Source organism: Haemaphysalis longicornis, unplaced genomic scaffold (assembly GCF_048455015.1).
Source record: "Haemaphysalis longicornis isolate Haplotype H1 unplaced genomic scaffold, Haemaphysalis longicornis Haplotype H1 scaffold_1, whole genome shotgun sequence".
NCBI classification, from domain to species: domain Eukaryota; kingdom Metazoa; phylum Arthropoda; class Arachnida; order Ixodida; family Ixodidae; genus Haemaphysalis; species Haemaphysalis longicornis.
Window position 1 is genome coordinate 161,395,810 of NW_027526203.1, and position 13,099 is coordinate 161,408,908.

Consider the following 13,099-nt stretch of genomic DNA (forward strand, 5'->3'; position numbering starts at 1 on the left):
GAGAGAGAGAGAACTTTATTGTGTGCCCGGTATGAGGTCCAGGGAAAAGGAAGAGGTTGGAGATCCCCTTTCGAAGCCTATGTCGCCTCCTTTGTTTTCCCTCGATTCAGGTGCGTATTCGCGACGCTAGCAGGGACATTCTGGACGTCCTTACCATAAAATGTCTTACAAAAATGTACTAGAGAGTGAACTAACGCTGCCGCCATGTACCATCATGGTAATTGTATAAAGAATGCAGATCAGCATTAGCTTCGTAATTGGCTCGCCTTCAAACATTTTATAGAGTGCAAAAACACATATGTATGGATTAAAAAAAAAAAAAAAACTCTTCAGCAGTCAAAAAGTGAAAAGCGCATCTTTTGGTTCTGCAGCGCAAGAGGTGAGCGCGAACATTTTTTGCCTGCGATTAATGGCGCCATATATACTGACGGGTCTTGCCAGCCGTTAGAAAGGCCCTTAATCTTTGGCAGTACCACACGAAAATACACTTTAACAGTTTCCCCATTATTTTGAAAGAATCAATTCAGAGAACAGAGCGCGAAAGTTGTATAGGTACGAAAAAACACCAGCACTGTAGGTTATCTATGTACGCACTTTCGTAATAGCGTATGAACTGCGTCGGTGTGGTTGACGCCAAATTGAACGACGCTGTGTCGTTGGCGGCGTCCTGCATAGCCGTAAAACCGTTTTGGCCGTACCGCCCAGCCAACGCTTATATCAAAAGACGTCGGTAAGACTTTTATTCAAAGCAGTAACGAGCCGCCTTTTTTACGCTGCCGCACAAGCGGATCCTTTTCACGCCCAGCATAATTATTCTGGAAGTGCTGCTATTTCATTCACCGACTCGGATGGTGTGCATGCAAGCGAGCCACCTTTGACAGCTATTTATGCAGATGACAATGAAACGTTTAGCTCATCCACGGCGACAATTTCCCTCGTTTTATTCTAGAAACCCTAAAAACTAGCTTTGATATTTCTTAGCATTGCTGTCGCAACATTTGCAAAGGGCCATTCTTGCAGGGGGATGATAGAAGCTCTCTCCCTCCCCTTCGCAGATACCTATTTAGTCTATGTTGCTCGCTTGACGTCGCATAAGCACAAACAGCAGAAGAACGCGGGAAGGAGAATTTTTTTTTTTAGCGACACGCGTAATTATACACCAACTTTCCCAAATCACCGCCTTGGGCATGAAACCCGCAGTAACACCGTTAACGCCGCAGTGACATTTTGATTCGTACACTTCGTGGCCACTTAGTCTAAATACTTGACGTGCTGATTAACCAGATGGGAAAACTGGTTGAGATGGTGGAAAAAAAATCGCATCCCCTTTCTTAATAGAAAGATGGTTCAAACGGGAAGCTGCTGCGACCGCGTCGAAATGGCGTTATCAGATAGACATCGGACACATAACACAGGGACCCAGGTTGGATGCCGAACACGGGAAGGAGTTTTTTTTTCTTGAGGCAGTTGATGCGTCTTAGCTCATCATCATCGTTGTTTTGTGAAACCTATTCTATAAATTTGGCTTTCCTGCAGTGGGTTTTTACGTGGACGACCCACGCCATCAGTAAGGCATAGGAAGCTTCTCTTAAAAAAAACGTATAAACATATTCACGCGAACTTTACGTTCAGCTGCATAGCTCCGTCCATTGGCTCACTGCAGCTATCAAAATCTCACCAATCGCTTCCAACCAAGAGCGTACAAAGTACAACCACCCTCGGTTCCTGCCACCGCTCTTTTCCGATCATCGTTTTTTTTTTTTTTTTACAGCGAAGCTGTTAGCCTCTCATTGGTCGGGAAATTTCGTGTCGTAAACCAAAAACCCCGGCAGGACTAAGCAGTTCTCGCTCAAGACGCCGAGCGCACGCGTTAGGCTAATCAGGCGTGCAGCATAGGGCTCAGTATTCGTGTAAAGAAAAAGAATGAACGACATCCCGCCCTGCGAAAGTGGATGTCCAGCGAAGGCGTTGGAAACCACTACACATCCTGTTGGGGAAGGGTATGAAATGTTCCTCTTTGTCTCGGCGGGCTGGTCGCTTGCACTCGGCTACTGTGGCGGCAAATGCTGGGTCGTGACGCATGGCGTCTTGGGCGAGAACTGCTGGGTCCTGCCTAGACTGACGCATGCGCTAGACCTCGAATGACGTCAACCGCCCTCCCCTTTCGAGCACAGCTGCAAACCTAATCTTTCCGGAACACATGAGGGGGTTCCCATTGTTCACCGGCGTCTTATCATCCATCATACGGTTTCGATGCGCGCTTTGTAGTTTTTTTCTTTACACGAACACTGAGATATATGCTGCACGCCTGATGCGCTCGGCATCTTGGGAGAGAACTGCTGGGTCCTGCCTGGGTTTCTTCTTTACGACACGAAATTTTCCGACCAACGAAAGGCTACCAGCTTCGCTGTAAAAAACCAGAAAACATGCATCGAAACCGCATGATGGATGATAAGGCGCCGGTGAACAATGGGAATCCCGCCCCCCCACACACACACTTATCCCCATGTGTCCTGGAAAAGATTAGGTCGGCAGCTGCTCTCGAAAGGGGAGGTGGGTTTACATCATTCGAGGGTTAGCGCATGCGTCAGGCTAGGGAGGACCCTCAGAAGGGAAAATGTTTGGGCTGTTGGTTCATAGTCACACAGAAAACAAGCGCTTTAAAAAAAAAAAACACAGGACGAGGCGAGGACCCATCAGTTCTCGCCTAGGACGCCAAGCGCGTGCGTCAGGAGCAAGCATTTACCGTCAGAGAAGCCGAGTGCAAGCGACAAGCCTGCTGCCGGGACAACGAGGAACATTTGATACCCTCGCCATAAGCATGTGTAGTGTTTTACAACAGCTACGCTGGACACTTTCGCATGGTGGGATGGCGTCCATTTTTTAGGTGTCTCAGGTACTATATGCTTTCTGAAATTAAGCGCTGCAAGACCCGTACACGAGCGATTTGAGGTCTCCCCAGTTGCCTCAGGCGACACGCGGTCGTTTTGAAACCTTCCACGTACTTAGTACGCATCCAGAATAATTCTTTGGACATTGAGCAGCGCGCCGTTTTCCTTGGTAGTCCGTTCCCAGAAAAACGATCCGCTGGCAAGTTCGCGTATTGAGAATCAGATTTGCGGCGTATATACACGCAGATCTAATCATAACCTTACGCCTTGTGCGGCGTTACTGGTCGCGAAGCAGACGCACTCGGTATGCTGCTGGCAACTTGAAAGCGGAAGCAAGCGTCCATTTAACGTCACAGACATGCGCAAAACAGGGACAAAGCCTTTCTTTATGAAAACTTAGGATTACTCTACTTCTACGTACTCGTTCGTCTGACTTTCATGAGGCCGGGTTCAGACTGTTGCCGCAACTGCCGTAATAAAGCTAAAGAATGACGTCACTTCACGTCTCAGCCAATCGAACTGCGTGCGTGACACGCCGTTTTTTTTTTACGTTCGTAGATCACGATATGGCTTTTACGTAGATAGTCTGAGCATGGCCTAACGGACAAGATGCATCCATTGAGATAACATTGCCTTTAGTGCATCACGATGCATTGTATGTCCCTCTTGGCTGCGCCAGGATACAAACGTGGACATTGTATTTGCGCTAACTGTTTCTTAAGGGAGATTCACACCACGAAAGTATGCGCAGACGGATTAGTGACGTCACAAAACCTCAGCGGACGGTCCAATTCGAATACGTGTTCACACGGTGAATAAACGGACTAAAGTGCCGACGGGCCAATGAGAGAGAGAGAGAATCATTTTAATGGTGAAGGCATAGACTTTGGCAATGAAGTTTGTCACTGCACTTGGTCTAGACCTCTGTTACGCAGGAACACCAAAACAGCTTTAGCCCGCAAGGCCTGGCATGGGCCTGACCAAGGACGCAAAACTGGCCTCAGTTCAAGATCGACGCCATGCGGCACGCACAGAGATGTTACGAGCGCCTGCCTTGGCCCCGTGAATATTGAGCATATGCTGCATACGACAAGCTCTATCCGTTATGTCACATGTAGAACAAAGCGGTGAAGAGGCCCACTTAATTTCGAAGAGGAAATAAATGAACCACGTTCAGCCGCAGTCAATGTAGGAGGGATGCCTTTGTGTGGCGTTGATGGCCGTATTCGAGCCACATTTTTTTTAGGGACCTTCGGCTACGCATAGTTCAAATTTTCTTAGAGCTAAAAAGTGCGCACTGCTTTGCGTTGCACGCCGGCCGTGGCGAGAAACTTCCGGCTGGCCGTGACAGCTACCTGTTAATTTTCGGCAGATTTTATTTCGTACAACACACCTTATCGGAGGTCACGGTTACTTTTACGCAGCACGCGCAAATGCGAAATGCGCGCTTCGGTCAATATCATGAGCAAGAGAAATGCGTGGGATGCAACAAGCGTCGAAAAATTTATATTCACTGAACATCTCCGGCGGCGGCAAGTTTCGCCAACGAAGTTGTTTTGTTTCAAAACCTACGTCTCAAGGACTCTTTTGCTGTTGTCGTTCGGTCTCTGCCGCAGCGCGCGATGCTTTCAGGATTAGGCGACAGGTTCCGCTCTATTCCAGAACTAATACCCCTGTCACACGGGCACTTTCAATCGCGATTGAGTCGATCCGGATCGAGCTCAATCCGGATCGGGCACCTGCTACACGGCAGTTTCAATCGCGATCGAGCTCGATCCCGCTCGAACTCAATCCTGGTTTCTCAAGCGCGATCGAGGCTTCCAAGCGCGATCGAACGAAAGCGGCGATACTCTCGTCCCCGCTCAGTAATGGCACCGAATGTGACAACTTCAACTAACGCCACAAATGGTGTCAAATAACTTGACCCAAATAAGCGCGAGGTAATATTTACATAGTTACGTATACCTACGACCGCGCGAAGTTACCAAACGCCGGCCGCAAGTACATGGTTAGCGCCATCTGGCGAACACGAGCGCAACCCGTGCAACTTCTCAATCGCGATTGAAATGTGCCGTGTAGCAGCGGCAGTACGCCGAGCGCGCTCGAAAACTCGATCGCGATTCACTTCAATCGCGATTGAAAGTGCCCGTGTGACAGGGGTATAAGCTCACTAGAATGCGCGCCACGCCGTGGCAACGGTCGGAAGAAATCAACGCGCTGTGCATCGGTCCCCTTCGCTCTCGAACTGTCGAACCTGGATACAATCACTAGCGTACGCGAATGGTTAGTCGGGCGGCTACGGGAAAAGAGTGGCCGGGGGGAATTCGGTGTTGTCGCGCCTGTTGTGGCACGTGATGACGATGACTTCGCACCTTTCTGCAAGCATATGTACATATAGCCTAAATAAACGCTAATTGTTCGTTACACCGCGCTCAATACTGACTCGAGAACACAACTGGCGGGAAAAAAGCGGGAGCAGCAAAGACGAGCTGTGATATCCGCACACCACAAACACGGTTCTGCTACGAATAAGGAACGATTCTGATTCCAGCAACAATGCGGGCAATTTGCAACTATCGGATGGCACGCTCACGTATCGAAGTTGTTCGTTCTATTCTGTATCACTTTTCTGTGGTGTTTCTAGTGACAAGCCGCTAGTGACCTCGGCTTTTTGAGGAGACTGGGCGTCGTAGCGCTGGTCTCCTCACAGCCTGCGTATCGCAGTATGCAACTGCAACGCAACTAGGGGCTTTTAAGTAATAGATGCCAGACAGCGAGTCGCAGATTTATAATTATAAGCATTAACAAGAAAGGAGAAACGAATATGGATATCGCGGACAAATAATCTAAACATTTCACGGAGCAATGCCATTCCAATTTCAATACATGTTTGGGGATGTTTTGAAACCAGCTTTGTCACAAAACCACAACGGAATCACACAAGTCGCGCTATACGCTGGCGGCTTGGTTTCGATCTTGCAAGCAGAGGCAAACATCTGTGGCGTGAAGTTTTCGCGACTCGAAAATGATTTCCAGTGCAACTTCCCATGCAATTGGGAACGTCTTCAGCGACTCACCAATGCGACGTCGTTAGCCATCATCACTGACATTGACGCCGCACGCGGGGCAACCCGATTCGCTTTCGCGATTGCGATGCCCCGCGGTTGGTCGACATTTCTTCCACACCCGCGTCAACCTTGCACCCGCCATCAGCGTGACATTGTCTCGCCTGTGGTCGATCCTCGGCGCCGCTTACCTCTTTCGGTATCCGACTTTCTGGATGGCGATGACGACTCGCAGTACCAACGGCGTCCGGGCGGCGGAGTTATTCCTTCTACCACCTTACGCGTCGCTCTCTCTCCTTCAGGGTCGCGGTCGCGCAACAGTAGATAACGAGGAGGGTCCACCGAGAGACGTGGAGGAAGGCGGCCGAAACTCAACTTCTGGGGATTCGCAATGCACTTTTCAATATATACTCGCACTTTAAGAGGAAACGCGCGCCTCCTCCTCGCACCCCGGCAAAATTGAGGAGGGGCGCAAAATTTCCGATTTCCCCTCCTCTCCCAGCCTTCGGAGATGGCGCGGCTGCAGTGCCGTCGCCCTGTGAATGCGTCGTGGGAAATCAGTGCCGGCACGAGCGTCGCCCAGAGAGGGGGACGCGCGCCTTCCCCTCTTCGTTGCTTGTTAGCTCACTCCAGCGCCTCTTACCCTCTCCTCCCAAAAAGCACTTATTCTCCGACAAGAACTTCTTGCTGGGCTAGTTGGTGAATAGATGGCACGATTTGAAGCGCAACAAAAACACACGGCAACAAAATCTACTCTGTTCTTCGTCCATGGGTTTTTGTTGCGCTTCAAATCATGGCAGCGCTTATTCGGCGGGTGACGGCAAGCCCGGAGGGTTGGTCATTGTAAGCGGCACTTAAGCGCGGGCCGCGGGGAATATTGGAGTTCGACGAAACGAACGCGGGGGGCAGAGGTGTCGTGAAAAGAGAACAGAAGAAAAACCTGCCCGTATTCATTCTTCGCCCTCAGTGTGCAGCGAGACACGTCGCGTTTTTCGCGTGCACGGGCGCTGTTTTCTATAAACTGATTTCACAGCAAAAACAGAGGGGAACGAGAAGGCACGCTTGGCTTTGACTCAGTCAGCGCACCCACGCCGCTGGGGCACACTGGGCCCTACCAGAAGAGTCCTTCAAAAGCAATGATGGACTCTGGGGCTACTGAGGACCGGTAAAAAGCGCAAAGGCTCATGGGTACGTCGTCTGCTACCGCCACTTCCGGTTCGAGATCTCTCCTTCCCTCCTGTACGCCTGCGTGCGTCGGCGGCTGTCAGGCGCGTGTGTGCCTGTAGTTTACTTGTCACAGGGTGCTTACCTGTCAGATAAACCCATAGTAGGGTCAATCGTTGTTATTTATGGAATTCCCGATGCATGAACGTTTTTTTCCCCGGTGGAAACCGATAAACAACAAGCACACACGCGCGTGAAAGCCGACGGCGTACGGGAGGCCAGGAGAGCTCCCAAACCGGAAGTGGCGGCTCTCCGCGGGAGAAAACAATGCACCCATGAGCCTTTGCGCTTTTTACCGGTCACATATTGGAGACTTGTAGCATGCGATTTTGACAATATCTAGCGCGTTAGCACGGGTCACATCTACTGCCTTATTGTCTTGTTTGTTTGTTCATATCGATGATACTGAAGGAACAAGCAGAGGTGCGAAAAATGGTTACAGTGCATATAGGCTAATGCGTAATTATACCATATTGAGCCTTCGGAAGAGGAACCACAAGAGGGAAAATAGATCAACTTTGAACATGATCAATTCATGCATTCAAATTTTGAGACTTGAATGTGGCCGCTCGATAACTGTTCCGATTGGATGTCGTCCGAGGGAGTAACGATTATTTATAAACATTCGTCCGGCAGCACGAGGGGTTAAATTTAAGAGTGGTGCTACCTGGCACGTCGCGATGAAAAAGATGTAAGATATGTCGACGGGTCGAGGCGCAGTTTGTGGTTGCAAGGATCGGCAATCAAATGTAAGCTATTGCTTTTCTTTCGAGATTCCGGCTTTGCGGTTTTGTTAACCTACTTTACGGTGGTCGGGGAGTTGAGCCTTTGATAGCGATTGTAGATAAACCGAACCGGGCTCTACACCTGGTTGAACTCCCGGCCTTTCCTTTCTTTTTTCTTCTTCTCTAGATAAACCGAACAGATTGCCTTGGCATTTGCTCGAGTCTGTTAATACCATTCAATATAATTGCGTACCAGCCCACTGAAATGAACCCAATACGCGACCTCATTAGAGTGTTGCAAGGCAACAATATGATGTTGGGCGGGGATCGTTTAAATTTTTGTTTTAACAGCTCCGGTTTCTTCGGGGCGAACTGCGAATGTTATCAATATGGAGCGATCAGTTTGATGCCATGGAAGAGTAAATAAAAACAACTCTACAGATATTTTGCTTCGGAGGAAGTGTCACCAGTCACAATCTCACGAATTCTGCTGTTCTTTCCTGTAGACGAGAAGCTTGATATGACTCAAGAGTTAAAAAAAAAAAAAAAAAAAACACCGTTGACAGTCCAAATTGGATGAAATTTGAAGGGGTCATGAAAAAGACACACAGCTTTGTTCGGTTGGAAAGTACTAGGCTTTTGTCACTCAATCAGCTCCATTCCAGCCTCTAAATAAGTTTGCTAGCCATAAAAACGCAAGAAATGTTTAAAAGCTGTCAAATTTCGCGCCACCGGCACGCAATATGGGCAGGAGGGATTTAATGTGGGCCACCAGTATACAACCATCGCTATCGTTGTGTTAACCCTACGTTAGCATCCGAGGGATACGATCAGACAGAACTAGAGGCTTCGTGCAATCGCCCCCAGAGTTGTTTCTTGGCGGTGGCTTTGGTGAGCGGCCGCCAAACGCACAAACAAGATTCCGTGACGTCATGGAAAAATTGCCCCAAACTGGCTGGGTAGCCGCCACTGCTTCGCATGGTTTCCTCGATATCTCCACTACTTCTTTTTTTTTTTTGTGAAGTTTGCGATATAATTGGTGTAAGTGATAATGGGATAAATACGTCTGTAAAATGACACAAACGTTCATTTCGTTTTCATGGCCCCTTTAAAAAATTCGCGCAGCGCAGCGCGTGGGGAGAAGACGCGACGGAACGGGAGAAGAGGATGGGGCGCCATTGTTCAGGGGTGGTAGTGATGCGAAATGTCGGCAGTCTGTCTGTCGGTCCCGTGTCTCGTGTCACAGATTCTCAGTTTGTCACTGTGAAGCTCCGAATAGACCCCGGTCTGGCAACCAATGAAGACATAGACGAAAACACTATGTAGCACTAAACATGTCTTTCATAAATATCTCCATGAGAACTCTTAATTATTTAGCCTTCAGAGCACGTAAGCAGACCTAAATGTCGCGCAGAATGTTTTTCCCCCGAGGATTTAGGCAAATTTACCAGACAAGCGCATGCGTCGTCTCTATTTCTTTGCGAAGCTCGGTGTTAGCTCGTATGGTACATGTGCTGGAATGTTTCGATGCGGAGAATTCATAACAATATAAAACAAGAAAAAAAAAAAACACGTGGCAGGCCATTAGCATCCAAACTGCAGTGTTAACTTTTCGCGTAGGGGCCAGACAAGTAAGGCATGCTGGAAGGCCAGTCGAGATTGCGTGTAGTTACAACGCCGGTGGCGAATGAAAACTGGCAATACTTGTCAGACATATTGCATCTTGTCAACTTGTCTTCGATCCTCCGTGCTTTGCACGAAAATACGTTCCATCAAGCCATCAGTGAGTGTCACGGGGCTTTTTCAATTGCAAGAACGGTGTTCACCATAAAACATGCTGTGCAGTTGCACCTGCAGTTACGGTGTCGCATAGCCCGTCGTTGTGAGCAAGGATTGACAGTTACACGTGAAGCCCACGAACGTCTTTTACTGCGTAACTACAACACAATTGTGCACACACAACCTCCTCCGTAATCCCAAGGAGGCAGCAGTCCTTGCTCCATGCCTCTTCCCTCGGCAGAATTGCTCGAGAAGGATGCAGAAGGAAACTCACAGCCTATATATAAGCATAAACGCCAGCTGCGGTGGCGACGACATTGCGCAACTGATCACGATGTGGCGGGTTCGATTCCCTGCCACGGTGCCTGCTTTCTTGCCGGACGGGAAAAATAAAACGGTTCGAGGTTTTCGCACGCGTCGAAGAAGGCGTGGTGGCCATGCCTTCCACTATGGTATGACTCTCATCGCCAAGCTAATACCCCGGCTACAATAGGGTCCGAATGTCATTTGACTCAAATGTGGTGCTTCGAATGCCATTCAGAATCCGCCATGCTACACTACAATTTCGATTGCATTTGAAAGCTTTCACAATTGCTCGCCGTGCTGTACTGGCGTCGTTGTCACCCCGTTTCGTTTTCTTACAATAATACAACAATAAAATTTAGGAGCAGTCTAAGGCAGTAAAATAATATCAAATTAGGAGAGATACCAGTTTTGACTCTACTGTAGTGGCTGTCTGCGTAGCTTTTTTTTTTTTTGCAACTGACCCACTGGTTTTGAGAGTATAAAAATTAAATATGTTGATTTCATATTTTAAGTAAATGAACAGTGAACAAAGTTCCACAAACAAAAATATTTTGTTTGTTTTACGCACTGAAGTATTATATTTTTTATTTCCGATCGAAGATGCTGCTTGCGAGAGTGCTAGAAATGGCATTTGAAATCCCAAATGTCTCTCTCGGTGCTCATTTGGCTCGAATGTCATTTGAGTCGAATGGTATTTTAAAACATAGTTTAGCAGCACAACTTGGCATTTGAGTCAAATGACATTTGGTTCAAATGACATTCGGACGCCAGTGTAGCAGGGGTATAAGTCGCAACCATGGGCTATCGCAGAGTAGTTCTTGTAAAAACATTACGGCAGCCATAAGTATACGGACAAGGAACGTACACAAATGGGACGGCGCCCGCAACGAGAAGAAAAGAAGGGCACGAGGAGTGTGACGATGCGGTGAAACAAGAAGAGTCACGGGCTGCGCTGAAAGAAAATGATTTGTACATGATGCCGTGCCCTTAGTTTCTGTTTATGGTTCGTGCCACAGTGTCCCCGTCTTCTGGTATCCTCATCAGGATATACAAGCCACTACGGCAGGGACGGCGTGGTATTTACGTTGGTGGTGCACAGCCTGAAAAACATGCCCTTGCTGGCGAGAATGTTGCGTGCCTAACTGCTATCCGCCCCCTCGTTTGAAAAAGTGGGAAAGAAATGCCTTCGCCGTAGACTAAAACCGTGAGTGACGGTAAATAACACCAGATAATACGACCATGATGCGCATGAAGCTTGCGACGACTGTTGGACAGCATATTTTGCATAGCTGAGTCAAGTAGCTGCAGTTCTTCTTCCAATACAACACAGCTGTCGTCGTCGCCTGTGGCGTCACAAAGGAAGTGCGCTGTCCCCGCTATATCAGCGCATGCGGCTTAGACGAGTTGTAAACAGTGCGCCTTGACGAAATACCGGCCAAAATGCTGCATTGTTTGCTACAGTACAGGATTGCAAAAGGCTAAAGTAGAGCCCGACGCACCAGTATAGCGTAGTATCGAGATGAGGCCCCCAGGAATCATAAAGCATACCATAGAGGCGAAAAGGTATACATCCTTCCGGTTTGTCGCTAGTCATCGCCACCATGTATCGGCGCGGTGCCAAATTGGACATTTTTTGTGCTACCTACGTAGGAGCGTGGATACCGCTTTCGGGGTACACTTTGCACGATGCATTTCTGTGACGCTCCGTCTCCCGTGAGCGTTGCACGGTACCGATTGGCTTTGAGTCGTGGTTGGCAATACAGCTAAATCAAAGGTGAACCAAGCGAAACCAAGACTGAACCAGACTAAGCCAAGCTTTTGCTTTGCATATCCAAGTTTAGCTGAGCTAAGCCGCAGCCATTTTTAGTGCTACCTACGTAGGAGTGTGGATACAACTTTCGAGGTACACTTTGCACGATGCATTTCTGTGACGCTCCGTTTCCCGTGAGCGTTGCATGGTACCGATTGGCTTTGAGTCGTGGTTGGCAATACAGCTAAATCAAAGGTTAACCAAGCGAAACCAAGACTGAACCAGACTAAGCCAAGCTTTTGCTTTGCATATCCAAGTTTAGCTGAGCTAAGCCGCAGCCATTTTTAGTGCTACCTACGTAGGAGTGTGGATACAACTTTCGAGGTACACTTTGCACGATGCATTTCTGTGACGCTCCGTTTCCCGTGAGCGTTGCACGGTACCGATTGGCTTTGAGTCGTGGTTGGCAATACAGCTAAATCAAAGGTGAACCAAGCGAAACCAAGACTGAACCAGACTAAGCCAAGCTTTTGCTTTGCATATCCAAGTTTAGCTGAGCTAAGCCGCAGCCATTTTTAGTGCTACCTACGTAGGAGTGTGGATACAACTTTCGAGGTACACTTTGCACGATGCATTTCTGTGACGCTCCGTCTCCCGTGAGCGTTGCACGGTACCGATTGGCTTTGAGTCGTGGTTGGCAATACAGCTAAATCAAAGGTGAACCAAGCGAAACCAAGACTGAACCAGACTAAGCCAAGCTTTTGCTTTGCATATCCAAGTTTAGCTGAGCTAAGCCACAGCTATTTTTTAGTGCTGCCTGCGTAGGAGTGTGGATACAACTTTCGAGGTACACTTTGCACGATGAATTTCTTCCCGCCCCGTCTGCCGTCTCCGGTGGATATCCACTCAAGACTAGGAACTGAAACCACGAAAGTTTGCTGCAGCCCGAAAGCCTGCTGCAGCTCAAGGAGGCAGCGGAATATACCACGAACTCCAACCACAAATACACACAGTGCAACAACATTTAGCCCTCATCCTGAGACATCCAGTCCGCACTGAGGTAAGGTGCGGACCACACACATTGCATTGTCCCCAGCGAAGAAAGAGAGGGATCGTGGTTCTTCCCATCATGCGGCTGGATGACGCGTTTCCAAACGAGGAATCAGGACAGCGGCCATCGAGAGGTCCGCGTGGTACTCGTACTCAAGCACGTCTGCCCGAGTGTCGGTTACCTATTCGACTGAAAATGACGCCCGGCGTAATACCAGACTCAAAAGCGGGATCGCGCACTTTTACATATGTCACAGCGTGAGAAAAAATACATATTCCGACTGCCTACTTTGAAAGCGAAGATCACTT

At 48.6% G+C, this 13,099-nt stretch overlaps 1 protein-coding gene across 2 annotated transcripts in view; it reads right to left on the minus strand.

The window, feature by feature from the left end:
• The window catches only part of LOC144138695 (acyl-CoA Delta-9 desaturase-like), a 133,888-nt gene that overhangs the window by 86,835 nt on the left and 33,954 nt on the right, over window positions 1–13,099 (minus strand). The window contains exon 1 of one of the 2 annotated variants that reach the window (XM_077671114.1): window positions 6,148–6,289. The exons of the other annotated variant lie outside the window; for it this stretch is intronic. The gene's annotated coding sequence lies outside the window, so the exon portion shown is untranslated. Of the gene's footprint in view, window positions 1–6,147; window positions 6,290–13,099 lie in introns of those variants that run through there. 2 annotated transcript variants of the gene reach the window in all.